Genomic DNA, 18,328 nt, shown 5'->3' on the forward strand with positions numbered 1-18,328 from the left:
ATCGACAGGCTCTCTGTAAAGGTCAGACGTACGACGCCCTTTTCAGCAAGAGATGTCTAGGCTCTGAGCGGGATCTCTCTTAAAACACTTTCGATTTGTTAAAGAAGAAGAAGAAGAATTAGCCTTGCAAAAGTCTGGCTTCTATCTCAGTCACTGCATCTGACAAAGCAGGTTTTTGCCTCCGGCCAGGAGGAATGCGTTACCCTGCTGTCGCTTTTTCCTGCAAGAGCTACCTGGAGATATTCTTCTGGTTCAAGACGGCTTGATTCCCAGCCGAACAGTTCGGCCGCAGCAAAGCTGCCCTGGGACTTTCTGAAGACAACTCCACACACGCGCCCGCGAGCACGCGCTTCCCTTCCCTTAGCCCGATCGGTTATGCCCTGCCAACGCTGCGGGCTGATTTCGGGAAATTTTCTGGCCGTAGCCCCGTCTAGGGTCAGCCAAGAAGTAAACGAATGAATAAATAAATAAGGCATTGTTAATGGGGGTCCGGAGGGTAGGTGGGGGATGAAGAGGACGGGTGGACAGGAAGGCGCAGGGGTTTTGCCTAACAGGGCGACTGAGCTCTCCATCTTCCCTCTAAGCCTGTTAGGGACACATTCTCATGTCCTTAAACGTACAAGCAGATAATTGTTGGCGCTCTATCTTTGTGCGAAGGAGGCCAGGGTGTAAATGCCTTTTAATGACTGCAGCTGCTGGCTGAAAACTGTCAATGGAATTGGCTAATGCAGAGCCCCCGGAAAAGGGGGAGAGGGGGAAAAAAAGGGGGCTTTTGCGAGGGAGCTGCTGAGCCTGAGCGCCGTTGGAGCCGAAGAGGGAGGCTGGAGAGGGCGAGAAAGAGACAGGCAGACAGGCAGACAGACAGAAAGAAGAAGAAAAAGAGCGCGGGTGGATTGGGGGGGGGGAGAGGGAGAGGGAGAGATTGGAGGAAAGATCGCAGCGACCAAGCCACCCGCTCTTCCGCCTCTGCACCAGGGCGAAGGAAAACAAGTCTTTCTGCCCTAGAAAAATCTTTTCCGGCTCCTGTAAGTTTGTGGGTTTTTGTTTCTGTTTTAATTCAGAGGCTCAGAATCCCGTAAGATGTGCTGTGGGATTTTGTTTAGGATGATGTTCCTCTATACTCTTGTTTTTTTTGTTTTGTTTTTGTCGTCTTTTACTTTATTTTGGATTATGCAGTGTAGCTTCCCCCCTCCCCCCCTTCCTTCTTGTCGCCACCCCACCCCGCGCTCAGGCGGCTGAAGGGTTGCCCGAAAGTCCGCAAAAGTACGATCTATTCTTAATAGGTCTCCTTCCCTTAAAAGGCCGGCGAGGGGAGAGGAAGGCACGGCCCGGGGGCCGGGGGGGAGGGTAAAGAGGAGCTTTAGGTTTAGGGGATTCGGAGGGATCCCCTTCCAGGCAACAAGCTGGCTCCTTTCTTGGGGTTCTCAGTTTTTAACGGATGGCGTCTGGTGGCCAGATCTCCAGGCGGAAGTCAAGTTCCAGAGAGATGAATGGAGCTTTCGCTTTGGACACGAGGGCGTAGAGGTGGGGGTGGTGTGGTGTAGGGGTGGAAGGAAAGGGGGGGGGAAGCTCCGACTGCTTTTGCTCTGCGCCACGTTTCGAAAGAATTGTGTAAATGTGTGCTCTCGGCGGCGATCATGGCAGTGTTGTGAAACTGACCGGAAAACGTGTTAGGGAACAGAGGTGGCAATGGTAGTGAGTTGGGTGAAAAGCTGGCTGCCGTGCAAGTTTCTTGCTAGGAGTTGATAAGTTCCGTCGGTTTCAATAGTCCTTGCATCCAGGTAAATGCGTCCAGGGTCCCGGTAGGAGGCGACGGTCTTTTGCATTTGAAACCAAGGGTTTGTTTCCAAATAAGAAGGGCGGGGGGAGGGGAAGTGCCGGTATCTTGAGCCCCGTTGAGTAACTATGAGGACGTGATCTTGCATTACGAAGAAGCAAATTCCATTTTAAAAGAGAGGGGCTTATTCCAAGGGGAGAGCTTTCAGTGGAAAGTGCTAAGCCTTCCCACCGAGCCGAGCCTTGGAACTACGAATCTCTTTGGGTCAAGTGCAGGAACTGGACTCTTCCTGTTTTCCTGCTTGCTCCTTTCCAGAATCGTCAATTCATGCTCAGTTCCCCTAATCTCATCCTTCTTTTAAGCCGGACTCTCTTCGCAATGAGCTGGTCGGGCGGGCCGAGTTAAATTTCTCTTCCACCCCACCCCATCCCCTGTTTTGAATTCTTGTTGCTGCTGTTGCTGTTGCTGTTGTTGTTATTGAGACAGGCTGTGTTCAATTTTGGGCTTCCTCTGAAGGTTTTGAAGGGTTGTGGAGGGCAGGGAGGAGTTGGAAAGGAAAATCAGAAGACGAGAAACAGGAAGAAAAAAAGAAAAAAAAAGAAAACTCCAGGGAGACTTTTTAAAACTTGGTGTTTAAATTGACCTGCTCGGTGGCAAGCAGTTCTGTCCTGGTGCAGTTGTGTTCCTTTAAAACAGCAAACACACCATCACAAACAAAAGGGCCTTTCTCTCACACACACACGCACCCATGTGCAGAGCAGGTTTGCCTATTGAAAGGCATCCATACTGCGGACGCCCTCTTAAGTCTGACCCATTCGGCAAATGTAATTCAATCCTCTTGATGTGAAGGGTGTGAGGTACAAGCGGGACTAGGAACCCAAGTCAAATGAGTTTTGTCGGTGGGGTGGGGGCGAGAGAGGGAAGAGAAGGATGATTTATGTTAATTAATTCAAAGTCACCCTAAAGGTTCAAGGTGAGACTTTAAAAAACAAAACACAACACAACACCATGTCTGCAAATATAAACATTATACAATGGATTAAGAGTCCGCTTTGATTTAAGGCTGGAAGAGTGGGAAATTGTTCAAAGTAGAGTAAAGTAATACATGAATCTAATTACATATAAAGCCATTCTGAATACATTGAAGTTCTTTTCCGCTCCTTTCTGTAGAGCTGCCTTGGTCTTTTCTAACTTTGCGACTTCCTCATGTGTCTGACTGCAATGCCTATCATCTCCAGCCAGTGGGCGGGATGACGGGTGCTGTAGTCCAAAACATGCAGAGGGCTTGTGTCGGGTTGGGAATAGCATCCTTTTGTAAACAACAACAACAACAACAACAACAACAACAACAACAACAACCCTCCATTCCTGATGTTCTGGCTGTTCTGCGCTTTGTTTCAATGGCGTCCCACCCAAGTAGAATTTAAAGTCCAGGTAAACAGGCTTGGTCGCCAAGAGTTTTGGAGTATTTCCTCTGCCCCAGCCAAGGAACTGGGCATCGTTGTTGCAAAGTCCAAGCTTTATGCATGGGATTCTGGATCCCTTCAAAATGTGCTTCCAAAGAAGTTCGACGGATTTCAGGAGACTAGATCTCAAATTTAGCAGCACCTTTCCTTTTCCGGCTAAATAAATCTGTGAAGAAGTTAAGTTCCAAGCGGTTTCACTCAGCCTTGAAACCCCATCCAAGGCAGAGGAGCATACAGAGGCTTGGATAGAATTTCAGCTGTGCAACCAGATCTTGCATGTGTTTGCTCATAAGTAAGCCCCATTGTGTTCAGAAGAGTTTCATATATGATTTAATATAACTGTGTCTGCCGCGGTGTGTTTTAGACACAGACATCTTATGGAAGGGAGAATCAGATACTTTTAAGGGTTTCAGGGAACAATAAAAGCTACAGTCTTACCTACACTTCTTTGGAAACGGGAGTCTTCCAAAAAACGATACATGGAATTTGAGTTTCACCTGTTCACTTAGTGGCCAAAGCTTTTATGAAAAGAAAATGTTGCGGAGACCTCCGCCTCAATCATAAGTACGCGGAAATAAGCCCCACTGCATAAATAGAAGTTCCTCCTTAATGAACGTATTCGGAAATGCAGCTTAATTCTGGAAATCGGGCCCCTTCAACACACACACTGAAATATGTTTGAAATTGGCATGTATAGGGGCTGCGCGTGAAGATACGCACCTATAAGTGGACACAGATCCAAATGTTAAGGTGTTATTGTCGTGCTACCCAAAGAAATAGCAGTCCCATTGGAGAAAGTCAGTGTTACACCCAGCAGCAATCCATGTGAGGCAGGTAGGTCTTTAATCGAATTTAGGAGAGGTAATTTAGCTATGTTCAGAAAAGGCCCATGCTGAGATCGGCGTGGAACCCACACCTGAGTGTAAAGGGTTTTAGCTGGCTTTCACGGAAAGTCGCGTTTGGGTTCTGCGAAGCGAGATAGGAGAGCAATTGATTAAGGTGTTATTTGGCCGTGGGTGCGGCATTGACGTCCTACGTCCAAAGTGCAAAGAACAGAAGCTGGTGGTCCCTAGTTCTTCGGGCTTCAGCGGCCCTTACTCCCGAATAAAGGCCTCCAGGAAGGGCAACCCGCCCAGTCGCCCTTTTTCTTTCCGAGGCTCGTGAATAAAGGCAGTGATGAAGGTTGGAGAGAAAGTTAGGACGTCTCTAGGACGTCTTCTCCCTCTCGCCCCATATTACGACACGCACTTTCTCCAGATTTAACAACAAAACAACAACACACCCAACCAAGTAGGTGATTTCCAGAAACTTTTCTCTTTCAATTCCCGAATTCCTGGCGACAGTATTTTTTTGGGGGGGAGGGGGGGTTGTTTTTCGTTCTTGCTTTGTTTTTGTTTTTAGCGCGCTGGGGATGGGAGGGAATATCTTCTCAAACTCTGGTAGTGACCCTCATTAGGGGGGCATCCTGCTTAAGGCCCCGCCGTTGGAACAAAGCTGCCCAATCAGAGCGATTGCACGCCTTGTTAGACATTGTTAATGAAGCTTTGCCATTCCCCCGAAGAAAGCCCCCACCTCAACTCCCAATGCCGGTTTACCTTATGTCAACTGGTTACTTCTAATGAATCGCATCAAAATCCTGCCCTGAATGGGAAGCTAGAGTAGTTTGAGACTCTGCGTCTTCCCCCCCTCCCACCATAACCCCACGGTGCTTTGCTCTCTCGCTCTCTCCCCCTCACAACTCCTTAGTTATTTCCCGTAAAAGAGGAAAGACGATGCAACTCTCAGCTTGTTGTGGACACTCCGTGGCTCCGGTCTATCTCCAGTAAACTTTATCTTGCCTCCTCCACAAGCCTCGCCTCATTTGCTCAAAACAAACCCACCCAAAGAATGTTATCCCGCTCTATTGTGGTGATGGCGGTGGATATTATTGAGCGTTTCAGATAAGAACAAAATCTGTATTGCAAACAGTTTAGAAAGAGACTGAGCTCTTTTGGTAAGAATAAAATCTGCTTTGCCAACATTTTTATACATCTTGAGACTTCAGTCTCCTATTTCTACTTTTGCCACCAGTGAATGTACCAGTTCCATCTGTTCTGTTAAATTATTTGTGGGCCATGAATTTAAAACTGCTAGATAGTTCAGTAATTTAGACGTCTAGACGCTGGGAGTTCGATTCCTCCTTGTGCCGCCTTCACATAGGGTCCCTTGCAGCTCTGCAGTTCTATTTTTATGATGATGGTGATGATGGAACACACTTTGAACCAGTCAAACTTTCTGAAACTAGTCTATCCTATAGGATGCTCGTAATGATAAAGTGAAGAGGAGGAGAGCTGGTAAATCACTTTGAGTTCACTGAGGAAAGGCGGGATATAAACGTGACACATGATCAAATAAATACAAAATATTATTTTATTATTATTTAATATGTATTTTTATTTAACATTTTCTTACTTACAACTGCAGACCGTTGAAAAATGCTATTGCCCCCACCATTGTTACATACTGTATTTTAATACTATTCTCCGTCAAAGGGCTTCGGGACGTAGACATAACCTTCCAACAGCCTTAGGAGGTAGGCTTAGAGAGGGCGCCTGGGTTCAGGTCTTCCAGTGAGTTTTATGAATGGGCAGGGACTAAAAACCGCATCTTTTTCAGCCATAACTCTGGCTCCCACGATAGTATCCTGGCTTTTTCAGTCGGAAGGGGAGCCCTGGCTTCCATTTTTTTTCAGTCAGATTTGTGGGGGGTACCGATTTGGGTGTGGTGACGTTTTCCAGTTCATTCGGAGCAAAGCAGTGTTGCGTCACAAACTAGTTAAAACCTCCCCTTCCCCCGGCTCCGTTTCAAATGACCCGACTGCCGAATATGTGCCCGAAGGATTGGGGCTTAAGGGATGCGCTCCTCTATAAGTTCCCCTAGGTGTACACCCATTGAGCACAATGGGGCTGACTTCTGAGTAGAGAAGTGGAGAAAATCGTGCCGTAGGTCCCTGCCCTCTGGCTTTAGCTGGGCAGGGATCAAGGTGTCTATGAGGAGGTGTGGGACAGAAAGAGTGGTCTCTCCAGCCGCTGGGAAAGAAAAGGGACGTGGCCCCTTTAAAAATGAGGGGGGGGGGGCGCCAGCATTCCAAAAGGAAGTTTGCGGCAGTTTGAGTCTCTGCGCATACCCCCCCTTTTTTTTTCTTTTTCGCTTTCTCCGCAGGTCGGATGTACAGATTTTTTTAGTCCTTTTCTTTCTTTCTTTTCAACAGTTCCAACCAAGCTATGAAGGCTTCGTTCTTATCAGGGTTACATATTTTTGTTTTCTCTTTCCTTCTCTCTCTCCCCCCCCCGCCCCCTTTTCTTCCTGTTTGCTTTCTGATTTCCCCGCTTTCCCTCCCTCTGGGCCGGCACTTTAAAATCAATTAGTATTTTTCTATTCTGTAGGTAAATTATTCAAACAAATGTTTGGAAAGACCCCGAGGGAGAATTTGGCCATGACAAAAGGTTTGATTAGCCTGATTACCTCCTCCTCCCCCTTTACACCCCCAGCCCCCTCCTCCAATACACGCGCGCGCGCACACACACACACACATCCCTCTCTTTCTCCCCCAAAAGCAACAAAAGGCAGGGACTTCCAAGCAGCTAGAAGGGAGAACCAGGCCAATTAAACGCAAGTCATTAGCTTCTTCGCCCTTAAGGACGCCCATCTTGGGGAGGGCTCGCGTTTCTTCAGGTCGAGGGCCCTGGGATTGCCAAAGCGCGCGCAAGCGAGCAAGCAGGCAAGCACACAAACAAAGCACCTACCATCCAGATCAGAAAAAGCAGCAAGTGGTGAGGGAGGAGGGGGAAGGGGGTTCGATCTAAACAATGGCCAAGCCTAAATGCAAATTACGACAATCACTGATCCCGGTCCATTATTTGCTCGCCACGCTGTCTATATATTGATTTCCATATCCACGGCTTCATGCCTTTGGAATTTGAAAAAGCAAAAGCTGCCTTCCGGAAACCGAACTGCAGTCCCCTCGGGTCGAAACCCGAGTGGGGAGAGAGAGAGAGAGAGAGAGAGAGAGAAAGGCTGCAGCCTTTGTCAGAGAAATCAAGCATTCGGAAGAGTTAATACTAGAGTTACTAAAAGGAGAGTCGGGATCTCAGGCAAACGCAGGACGCGTTCCTCTTCCGTTGAAGCTCCTTCGTTACTTGTTCTTAGCAGTAGCAGCAGTAATTTGCGGGGGAGGAATTATGGTGAGTAGTTTGGGAAATAAAGCGAGGCGGGGGAGGGGAGGAAGAGATCAGAAGTCCCTCAAGTTGTGCACCTGCTTCGCCCTGCCTAATTTTCTATCAGTTTCCGTGAGGCTTGCAAACCCCACTCAAAGATAAGCGAACTAGCAGTACAGTACTTGCTGTCGGCCTTGTCAGGAAGCCTGGCTTGACCTCTTGTCATCCTGCCGCCTTCCAGTTGGGTTGGACTACAACCCTCATCATCCTGTGTTACTTGGGGATGGTAGACCCATACATCTGGAGGTCACCGGAGAAGTCAGTTTATTGCCCCCCCAGGAATCTTGCAACCTCAGAGGAGTCCCAGTTGGAAGAATTAGTCAGGCTACACACAGACCCAAGTTTTTTCTTGGGTGGAAATACCAAAAAAGAGGAACCAATTCAGGAAGAGGTTTCCGTCTTTTGTCGCCGCCCCTAAAGGCGCAGACGGAAGAAACTGCGATCCTGAGCAGAGCAAAAATAAATGGAATTCCTTTGGCATCAGACCTTAATAGAAAGGGGAAAGACTCTAAGCAAGATGGATAGGGGAGCATGAAAGAAAGAGATGGTTCCAAAACCCGTTTGCAGACAGACGTGTGCCCCCGTGGACAAAACTGTGCAGAGCAAGGAAATAAGTTGGTTTCGGTAGGATCGAAATCCTGTATGCGCAACAGGATTGCCTTGCTCCTTATCTTCTCCGGCTGGCTCCTTTAGGTTCCTTCCCGCCCTTCGGAGCAGTGCCTGTCGGGGGCAGGAGGGTCGTCGCAAGGAAGTCTCTGACTCTGTCTTGAGGGGTGATGTCAAGGCCCTTCTAGACCGCAATCTCTGCAGGAAAGAAACACTGGATGTTTGCTGGAGGAGGCCGGAGCAAGCGGCTTGTGAAGTCTTCCAAAATAGAATTATAGAAGGCAACTGGGTAGCTCTCTAGGACTAAACGTGTGAACGGCTTGAGAACTTCAGAACAATGCCACGAACACTTAGAGGTCACCTCTTCCTCCGCCCCCGACTCTATTTTATTTTTATTTAAAAGACTAGTTCCACGAAAGTCCAAAGCAGATTTTAGAGACCTGCAGAGATCCCACAACTCCAGTCAAGGCGGCAATCAACCCTAAAGCTACTTGTTAGGGGACAAGCTGCCCTGAACACAGCGGTGGGATTGTCTCTGAGTAAACATGCCTTAGGTCGCCTCTCGCGCCTTCCTTGTCCTGTGTGCAAACCTCTCTTTAAGAAGTTGGCGTAAAACGCACTCGTCTGACTCGGAAAGAACTGTAACGGGAGCCCCTTGAAGTCAGGGAAAGAGATCAACTTAGCATCACTTCAAGTGAGCCTGGGATCATTCTGCGATCTTACCAGAGGAAAGCAGCCTTCCCTTCTCCGTATGCAAACCGATGCACAACCCATACCGAGGCCATCCCCTCATTAGCCTAACCCAAAAGACGCACAATAAACTGTCCTAAAGCAGGAAATGTTGTGCCATTGGGGACTTTCTGGGTCTTTTCGATTAGATGAATAAAAGGCATAATGACAGTGTTAGATTCTGGCTTTTGTTTTCTGCCAGCTTGGCCATGCCTGCTATTCTCTGTTTATAAACTAGCGGGCCAAGAAATCTTTAACAGACTTTTCAAATGCTTACGTGGATTTAAACGAATATTTACGGCCATAAAGCAGGGCCGAAATTGTGTTGACTCACTATTTTTATTTAGCTTCTCTCACTAAATTCAGTGAAGATGAATCCAGATTCACATTGACTGTATCCATCTACACTCTTCCTGGTATTCAAGATATTATAGAATCGTAGAATAGTGAAGTTGGAAGGGCCCTATAAGGCCATCAAGGCTTACTCTTAACACGTCTCAGGGTCTGGAGAGAAGAACAAGAACATCAGTCCAAGCAGGTGGGCTGAAGACTGTGTGCCTATGTGTGTAGATGACAAAAATACAACCACACAAGTGTTAATCCCAGCTATCAATCCATAATATTAGTTCAATAAAACTTTTTAACTATTGGGCTTATTATACCTAGCTGGACAATTTTCCCGGAAGGGATTTTTGGTACCCAAGTGGCTGAGTGAAAGACACAGAAAGAGGTCAGGAAATGCAGGTGTGCATACAATGCTTGTGAGTGTATCAGGGCTACATCTGTGTCTGCAAGATATGATTGATCTGTGCATGTACAATTGACATCTATATGATAGGTGTGATTGATACAGATGTGTGAGAGTGTGTACACACAACATTGCTCAACAGAAATAGCAGGATACAAACTGATTTCAGACAGCATTGATTTTTTGTTTTTTGTGAAATTTCCTCCCTGAAGACTGGAGTGGCTGCTCAGAGCCTCCATGAAAATCATAACAATGGGAGCACACCTCAGGGCAGTTACTGCCTAGGGGAAAAAAGCAGTGCTTATATAAAGCACTATTGTGCACATAAAGCTGCATCTGTACACAATACCTTAAACAGTGATGTCTGCATTCACACCTGCATTTTTGTGCATTTCATTAAAAATCATTATTTCTGCTTGCAGAATTGCTACTTCCCCCCCCCCCCCCCACTTAACATATGAATTGCTCTAAAACCATCTCCAACATGGCAGAGAGAGAGGTTGCAAATAATCTAGAATTTGGAAGAAGTAAGGACAAGAGAAGAAACGGCACAAAGAAATGAAAGCAAGCTCTTTGTGAAACAATAGTTTTGATCCTTATCCTTGGAAACAAAAGGAATCTCCGGCCACCGAGATGCTGCAGGAAAGTTTTGTTAATACAACACCCTGCGATCTTTGTTTAGATTGTAGAAAAGACCCAAGTGGAGTTTTCTCTGGACTCCAAATGAAACATAAAATAGATGCAATTCTAAATGAATGCAAGTAAAGTTTTTAATTTCATCCCAAATTTACCCAATAAATCAGAAACGATGGTAAAGTCGCCCTAAGTGACAGTACCTTTGGTGGAGGGTCATATATACATTCATTTACTACGTGGTAGGCGCAAGGGATGCTTTAAATCTATAAGCGGCTGTTGAGAGGCGAAATGTTTCCCGGCTTTCGGAGTTCAACTTTAGAGGCAAGTGTCAGCGACTAACAAACGGAGGCCACGAAAGGCCAGGCAGGCGAGAAATACCCTTGACTTTATCAGAGTTGCCGAGCAAGGGGGTGGGAGCAGCTTAATATGAGGGGCTCCGTCGGCAGAGAAGACAAAGCTGGGGAACAAAACCAAGTCGACTAAGCCGAACTATGCCCCCCCCCCCCGCGCGCCGGGATCCTCCCCGCGATCAAGACTGGCTGGTGCGGAGATGGGGAAGGGTAGAGAAGGCGGCGAAGTTGCGCTCCGCAGGTGCAGGTTGCTCAGGCCGCTCGATCGGGCACAGAAAGGAAAAACACAACAACAGCAACAACGACAACAACGCCCCAGCCGTTCAAGGCAAAAGGTCCCCTCACCCCCTGCTCTGGCTCCAACGTTTCCGCACCTCGTCGCCTTCTCTCTCCCAACCCACCCGCCCAGGCTGCAAGGCGGAGAGCCGCAAGAACAACCCCCCCCCCAAAATTTGTTCTGCATTTTCTTTTAAAGCCACCCTTATTTTTCCTAATGGGTTACACAGAGTGTTCTATACCGGCCCCCTTTTCTCTTCAACAACGCCCCTCCGCAAATCCCGAGGTCATTTCTTCCCCATTTAGGCACCGAATTTACAGTATTGCGCGCATTGGGGTAATCTGTGGGTGTTTCGGAGCTGGACTCCACTGACGCACTGACAGCCGCCCTTCCCAACCCAGGGCCTTCCAGGGACGTTGGACTGCAACTCCCATAATCCTCCAGCCAGCCAGCCAGCAGGGGAGGATGGGACTTGTGGTCGGCCATGTGGGGGCCCTTTATTGGAGGAAGACTAGCCTAAAAGGTCCCCCTTTCCAGATCGGTCTTTGAGTCCCGTAACCTACACCCAGGCAAGAAATAGGGCTTAACTGTCCAGATGGTAATAAGCGGGCTCATGCCACCTGCAACTCTTAGGCAGTAAAGTCGCATCGGCTTCCTTTTCTGGGCCTACTTTTGGGTAAACGTGCTTTGAAACTTGTTTTTAGGAACGGTATTAACGGGCAGCCCTAGATCCAGACTGCATCATTGGGAGCTCGTACGCACCTTTCCTAGGCAATAAGTCTCATTCACCTCAGCTCAATCCTATGCACAACACAGGGCGTGATTAGTTCGGGACTTCAACTGGCAGGACTTGGGGGGTGGGGAGAGCCTTATCCCATTTATTGGGATGCTTGACTTAAGATCTGGTTGAAAGTGTCAGTGAAATATCTAAGTATCAATTTCGGCATGGTTTCACCAGAACCAACGCTTCTCTCCTTCTCCCTTAGAACATCAGGAAAAAGCACTTTCGATGGGCTTTTCAGTGGGTCTTCCTGCGATGTGCTTTGGATCTCAGAGATCCTATATCTGTCTGCCAAGAAAGACAAAGGTGGGTGCCCTTCGCTCATTGCGTTGTGACGGAGCTGACCCAGTGCCTGTCAGTGAGGCTATTGTACAGCGAGCGCCCAGAGAGGAGCCCCATTGACAGGCACGGAGTAACCCGCTCTGTCGCATTTTATGGGCCTACTCTGGACTAAAGGCATTCTGGAGTGGAAACCCGTTCCTGTACAGAGACTTTCCACATACCTATTCAGAGTACCCGACCTCATTCATGTCGATTGGGGAGGGGAGCTTTATGAATATACCTACAGACACAAAACCTAAAAATTTATTTACTGATGCCAGGAAATAGCCCAAGACAACCGATTTTGGGGGGGGGGGGGCTGAAGACGTTTTTACTTCACGAAGAAGTTTAAGCGTCTTCACGGGCTTCTCCCGCCTCCCCCTCCCGCATGATGCTGTTGGGCCAATTCCTGGCACCAGCAAATCCAAGTAGTTTTAAAAGTTTTTTTAAAGTCACCTTGGCATCTGCGTGGGCGCTTTCCCAAACGCTTCCACATCAGCCTTTCTCTAAGGGTCCCTGAAGTCACGCCATCCTACGGCTGTTTGCATCTGCCCGAGTTCGGCTGGGTATTATAAACCAACAGTTCGGTCCTAGCCATGTCTACTCAGAGGTAAGTGGATATAGGTCGCATAAAATAGGTACTGAGCGAGCATATGATCCTATTTAAACATTTCTACACCACCCCAGAAGTTTATTTACAAACAAATACTGTATAGAGCTTGCGTGTACGACATCTCTTTACAGGTAGCTACTTAAGTAAATGCAAAATTGGATTTTGGAAGTGCAGTTACGTCGATCTGGTACACAGAGAAACCTATATTATTTTTGATATCACACAAGAGGAGAGATCAGAAATCGATACCTGGAGAAGACAGCATGCATTTGAGTGCTTTTTAATAGACTAAGGCAGCGATCCTAAAGCGCACTTTGCTGGCAGCTGATGCTGGGCTGGAGCAGGGGTGGAAGGGGTTACTTCCTTAAACCAGTTCTCTCCTCCCACCCACCCCCGAAAACACAGCAGCGAAGGTAGTTCACAGCTTAGTGACTTTCATAGGAAAGCGCAAATAAAAAAAATTCGTCTCTAGACAGCCACGTTTCGCTCTGCAGAGAATATCAGGACGAAACGCGTCCCTATTCTTTGCCCCGAAGCGCTTGCAAACATAACAGTCATAGCTAAGGGCGAAAAATGCGCATTGATTCGGCTTACAAACACTGACTTAGCTACAGTAGGGTATGGGGACGAAGGAGGGATTTGGAGGTGTATAAACTGAAATATCAGGGCTGGTGTTCATGGGGGGCAGCTTTGCTTCTCACCCACTGGCCTCTATCGATGCTCTTCTTGGGAAGTCTGAGTTGTGAAGGCTGAGACTTTGAGCTAGATTCGGATGCCAATTCCACCTAGATCAGAACTCACTGAATGGAAGGGACTTGTTAAATCAATGCTTAAGTAAGTCCCATGGAATCAATGGGTGTACTTTGCTCACGACTTCAGTTCTATCCCGGGCTCAGGTAGCTGGCTGGAGACCGACTCAGCCTTCCATCCTTCCGGGATCTGTAAATTGAGTACCCTGTTCACTGGGGTGGGTGGGTGGCGGGAATGCGTAGCTTACCTGATTGAATTGTAAACCTCCCAGAGAGAGCTTTAAGCACTAAGGGTCGAGAAGGAACTCACCTAAAGGAACCAGCCGAAGAAGATAATTAACAAGGCAATCCTGTTGCGCATACAAGATTTCGATCCTAGGAAAACCTACAGGACTTATTCCCTTGCTCCGCACGCTTTCGTACTCTAGTTACTTAGCCCCATTGATTCAATGAGTCTACAGTAGTTCTGGCTGACAGTTAGACTCAGCCCTTTAACGTTAAGCTTATTCCCACGCAAGTGAATCAAGTAGAGCTTCTCCCGCCTATAAAAAAAAAATAAGAGCATTCGGACCGTATCTAGTTCATTTCTATAACGACTTCTTGCCACGTCAGGATTTTCCCCTCCCCCGTTTTGTACGAATCGGATCCACTTTCTAGATGCAGGACGAGTATTTCAACTCCATCCTTTCTTAAGAATCTGGACGGATCTTAATGTCCCTTGCTCTAAACTTTAGAAGATTGGGGCAAAGACTTCCCCGCGTTTCGGGTGCTGTTGGACTGATCTCCCACCACCCATCATGTTTTTGCCCAGGCTGATAGGAGGTGAAGTCCAAGGACATCGCGGGTTTAGGATCCCGGCTTCCCATACTTCTGGTCCCAAAAAGCTTTCATTTCCGCTTAAAGATATTTTAGATGGACGCGTTCCCCTCCTGTCGATCTCAGCCCAAAGAAACCCGTAGCCTAATCATGCCAACTTTGCAAGTTTACTGAAATCTGTTCCGTGGATTTCCAAGCGAATGCACTGAACAGTATCAACTTCTCTAATACAGTAGTTAGAAGGCCAGGGGGGATTGTTTCTGATTTGTCTCCCCTAAATGGGAAACCTCCATTCAGATGGCGATGAATGCCTGCTTCCGCAAGGTGTGTGTATGCGTGCGCCGGGGGGGGGGGGGGAGGAGACCAGGTGGAAACAGGGGAGGATTTGAGCAAAAAAGCTGGATCCACAATTCAGTTTTCATCCTTGGATTAGCTTCCTTCAACTGGGAGCCTTCCAGATGTGCTGCACTGCGGGTCCCATCATCTGCAGCCAAAAGGGTTTGGATGACCCTGTATGCTAGGAGGGGGGCCCCTGCACATCCGGAAGGCACCAGGTTGGAGTAAATTTCCTTGGGTTAATGGGAAATCCCTGCTACAATCAGCCTCTCTAGAAGGTGTCCTCAAATGATCTGCAGGACGGAGGGAGCGTTTGGCCATCACAGACTAAAAGCATATTTTCTGGACCTCTGCCAGTTGCAACTAGTTCGGTGGCCCAATCCACAAATCGATTTCAAGGGGGGGGGGAACTCCCAGAATCCCGAAGACATCATGGCTACACTGGGCGGGTTCTCCAAGATGTTCAGCTGGACTAGATGATTGGAACATCTCTTGGTTTGGAACATTTGAATACCAATTGGTGGGATAGGGTTGGGGAGCAAGGCGGCTTCCAGAGGCATACAACAAACTTTGGAAAAGTGACTTTTTAGAGTTATAGTCCACACAAAAAAAGACCATTTTTGAGTAATGCGTCCAGTGGTTCTCTGACAACAAATTTGTCACTGATGGACCTTCGGACTGATTCAAACAAGCTCATCTCAGTTCCTTAGCCAGTTTGCTGCCTTTATCCTGCCTCAAGCTCTCTGGAAGGAATGCAGAGTAGAAATGTAGCCAATAAATAACACGAGAAACTGATCCTTTCTAATGCCAGCAGCCATCTAAGGGGAGATACTAGGGACTGAATTTTGAATCTTCTGAACATAAAAGAGGACCTGTACTACTCAAGAATGCCTACAAACTGTGTTTAACCTGAAGGCTCTGTTTTTTTGTTGTTTTTTGCACATGAGTAGGCAAAAGCTAATTTCCACAAACTTTTAATAATAAAAATTCCTGCATATAAATGCCAAGACAATCCTCCTCCCCTTATTGCCATGTAGACTGGTTTGATTTAGGCAAAAAAAAAAAAAAATCCAGCCGCGAGGACATCTACTATAACTAAATAAAGATGATGGGTGGACCATTTGTCATAATATAAACCCAGAGCTGGGAAAACATTAATTTGGAGAAGTTAAATCCAATTTCATGAGAAAACAAGATTCATGGGAATAACATGAAAAGTTGAAGGTAGCAGAAAAAGGAAAAAGGTGGAACATGAGGTGGACTAACTCAGTAAAGGGAGCTACAGTGCTAGTTAGCACATCCTGTTAATGATAGGACCCTTTAATATTTGACTACTAAATTCATTGTTTAGTCGTGCCTGACTCTTCGTGACCCCATGGACCAGAAAACACCAGGCCCTCCTATCTTCCACTGTCTCCCGGAGTTGTGTCAAATTCATTCTGGTAGCTTCAATGACACTGTCCAACCATCTCATCCTCTGTCGTCCCCTTCTCCTCTTGCCTTCACACTTTCCCAACATGAGGGTCTTTTCCAGGGAGTCTTTTCTTCTCATGAGATGTCCAAAGTATTGGAGCCTCAGCTCCAGGATCTGTCCTTCCAGTGAGCACTCAGGGTTGATTTCCTTTAGAATTGATAGGTTTGTTCTCCTTGCAGTCCAGGGGACTCTCAAGAGCCTTCTCCAGCACCACAGTTCAAAAGCATCAATTCTTCGGTGGTCAGCTTTCTTTACGGTCAAGCTCTCACTTCCATACATCACCACACTCCTAAATTAAGGCAACCCAATAGGTATATGAACTGTTTAAGGAGTGCCAAAGTGGGTTTAAATGCCTACAGGAAACGTGGCTGCAGCTACTGTGCTACTCAAAGGGACCCCCTTACAAATAATCAGTCACAAAACTCCAAAATTAGAAGAGGATTTAGGCTTGGATTACACTGGCCATGATGGGATGGGATTTGTAGTCTAAAATATTCCTTTCCCACGCGGTGCATTTGTCTTGGTTTGCAACATAGTTGAGAGAGGGATTACGAATCCTGGTCTTAAAGGTGAGGGGGCAGAGCCCATATTGCATGGCACCAGAACCTAGAAATCAGGTGTGGTAGAAGTCAGAGCAGCAGACTGGAGAAGGCTGTACCAGGAAGAACAAAATCTGGCATAACTGCAGGGTGGCTGCCAAACTGGGGAAGTGCTCTGGAATCTGCAAAGAGTAATAGCTCAACCCATCCCCATACAATCTTTGACGGTGTTCTCAGTGTTTGGGAATTTTACGTCATTTGAACTACAGTTGGGAATTGTAGTCCCTCCCAAAAAGGTGTGTGTGTGTGGGGGGGGTAAAGTTTCCAAGCTCAGTTTTGTTTTCCTACTTTGGATGGCAGCTGCGCTGGGCACTTCCTTTGGGATTGGGCTACACCCTTCCCCTGATGATGTGCGAGCCAGTTCACGTCCCACCTTCCTTTGCAACTTCCTAAGTCCTTGTTGTCATGCAACGGGCAGAGCAGAAGTAGCAAACCCATAGTTTGCCTTACAAGACATTTGGGACAGATTCCCTCCACTTTATTGTTAATTTGGAGCTACCAGGAAATCATGTGAATGCTGTCTAGATTTGTCTTTGTTTTCAAGAAATGGTGGGGGCTTGGGAGAAGGGAAGCTACTATCTAAAGGGACTCGAGCCATTCCTTTCAACCTAACTGCACAATTTTGTATCCATCTACCCAGAAGTCAGTGTCACTGAGGCCAAAGGACCTTACTCCCAGCTAGATTTCTTCAGGTACTGTATATTATTCCACCCACAGACCTAGAGTAAACCCCCCCCCCATTGAACTCAGTGAAAGGCACCTCCAAATGCCAGATGCAGGGGAGGAGTATCAGGAGACAGGTATCTAGTCATCTGGTGTCCTGCCAGAGGCATCTGGTGGGGCCACTATGAGATATAGGGAGCTGAACTGTATGGGCCCTTGGCCTGATCCAGCAGGGCTCTTCTTATGTTCTTATGTTCTCATGCAAAATTTCAGGGTACCCCAGGGTACTGCTCACCCTAGATCCCAGTCCTAAAGTTTTATCCTCCCAGCATTAGGCTTTAAAGTTGGATTTGTTTCGTCATCCTTGCTCTATACATGATCTTTGGATGCATCTGTATTTATATCTTCTAAAGCTTGACCATACAGTATGCTTGTTTAAATTTATATATTTCTGAACAAAACTTAAAAGCAATTAGGCCCCTGGGAAGGGGCCAGGGATGAGCTTTTGGAAGGAAGAGTGGAGTCAGTCCCAAACAAAGTACTTCTCTTGATTCAATGGGGCTTACATAAATGTTGATTAAGAAAAGTCCCATTGATTCAATGGGCTGGAACAACTGACTTTAGCTGACACTGTAGTCCAAAGCACAGTGACAGGGGAGTAAGTCTCTTGCATCTCAATGGAATAAAGACTTGCAAAGAAACAAGTCGGAGTTTCCCACTGCCTCCTCTACTTCTCAGTCTCTCCTCACACCCCCCACGTCTGTCCTCCTTTCCAGAGTGCAATTTCTGAAGGTCATCCAGAGAGGGTCGTAGCTGCACTCCCCACCCAAGCACACAGGAAAGATCTTACTATTTAGACAGCTATTGCTACTCAATATTAACTTACCAGATAATGGCGAGAGCCAGCACAGGCATTGAACCTGTTATTCACGAGTGAGCAGCAACTGTCCCAATACAATTCTCATCTCTTCACCCTGTTTGGATAGAGCGCAATCAATAGGGAGAAGGAAATGAGGAGATATGACATGGAGGGGGAGATTGGGGAGGTGGGGGGAGAAGGACTGTTGTACAGCCCAGGGCCAGATCCAGTACTGAAATTATCAAGAGACAGTTTTAGGTCAAGGCAAGTGT

At 47.1% G+C, this 18,328-nt stretch overlaps 1 long non-coding RNA gene across 1 annotated transcript in view; it reads left to right on the forward strand.

The window, feature by feature from the left end:
• Positions 1 to 344: 344 nt before the first annotated feature.
• LOC110082719 (uncharacterized) overlaps positions 345 to 18,328 on the forward strand; it is a 37,350-nt gene continuing 19,366 nt past the window's right edge. Inside the window, exon 1 of the long non-coding RNA XR_013540294.1 lies at positions 345 to 1,025. This is a non-coding gene — a long non-coding RNA (uncharacterized LOC110082719). The remainder of the gene's footprint in view (positions 1,026 to 18,328) is intronic.

Source organism: Pogona vitticeps, chromosome 1 (genome assembly GCF_051106095.1).
Source record: "Pogona vitticeps strain Pit_001003342236 chromosome 1, PviZW2.1, whole genome shotgun sequence".
In the NCBI taxonomy this organism is placed as follows: Eukaryota; Metazoa; Chordata; class Lepidosauria; order Squamata; family Agamidae; genus Pogona; species Pogona vitticeps.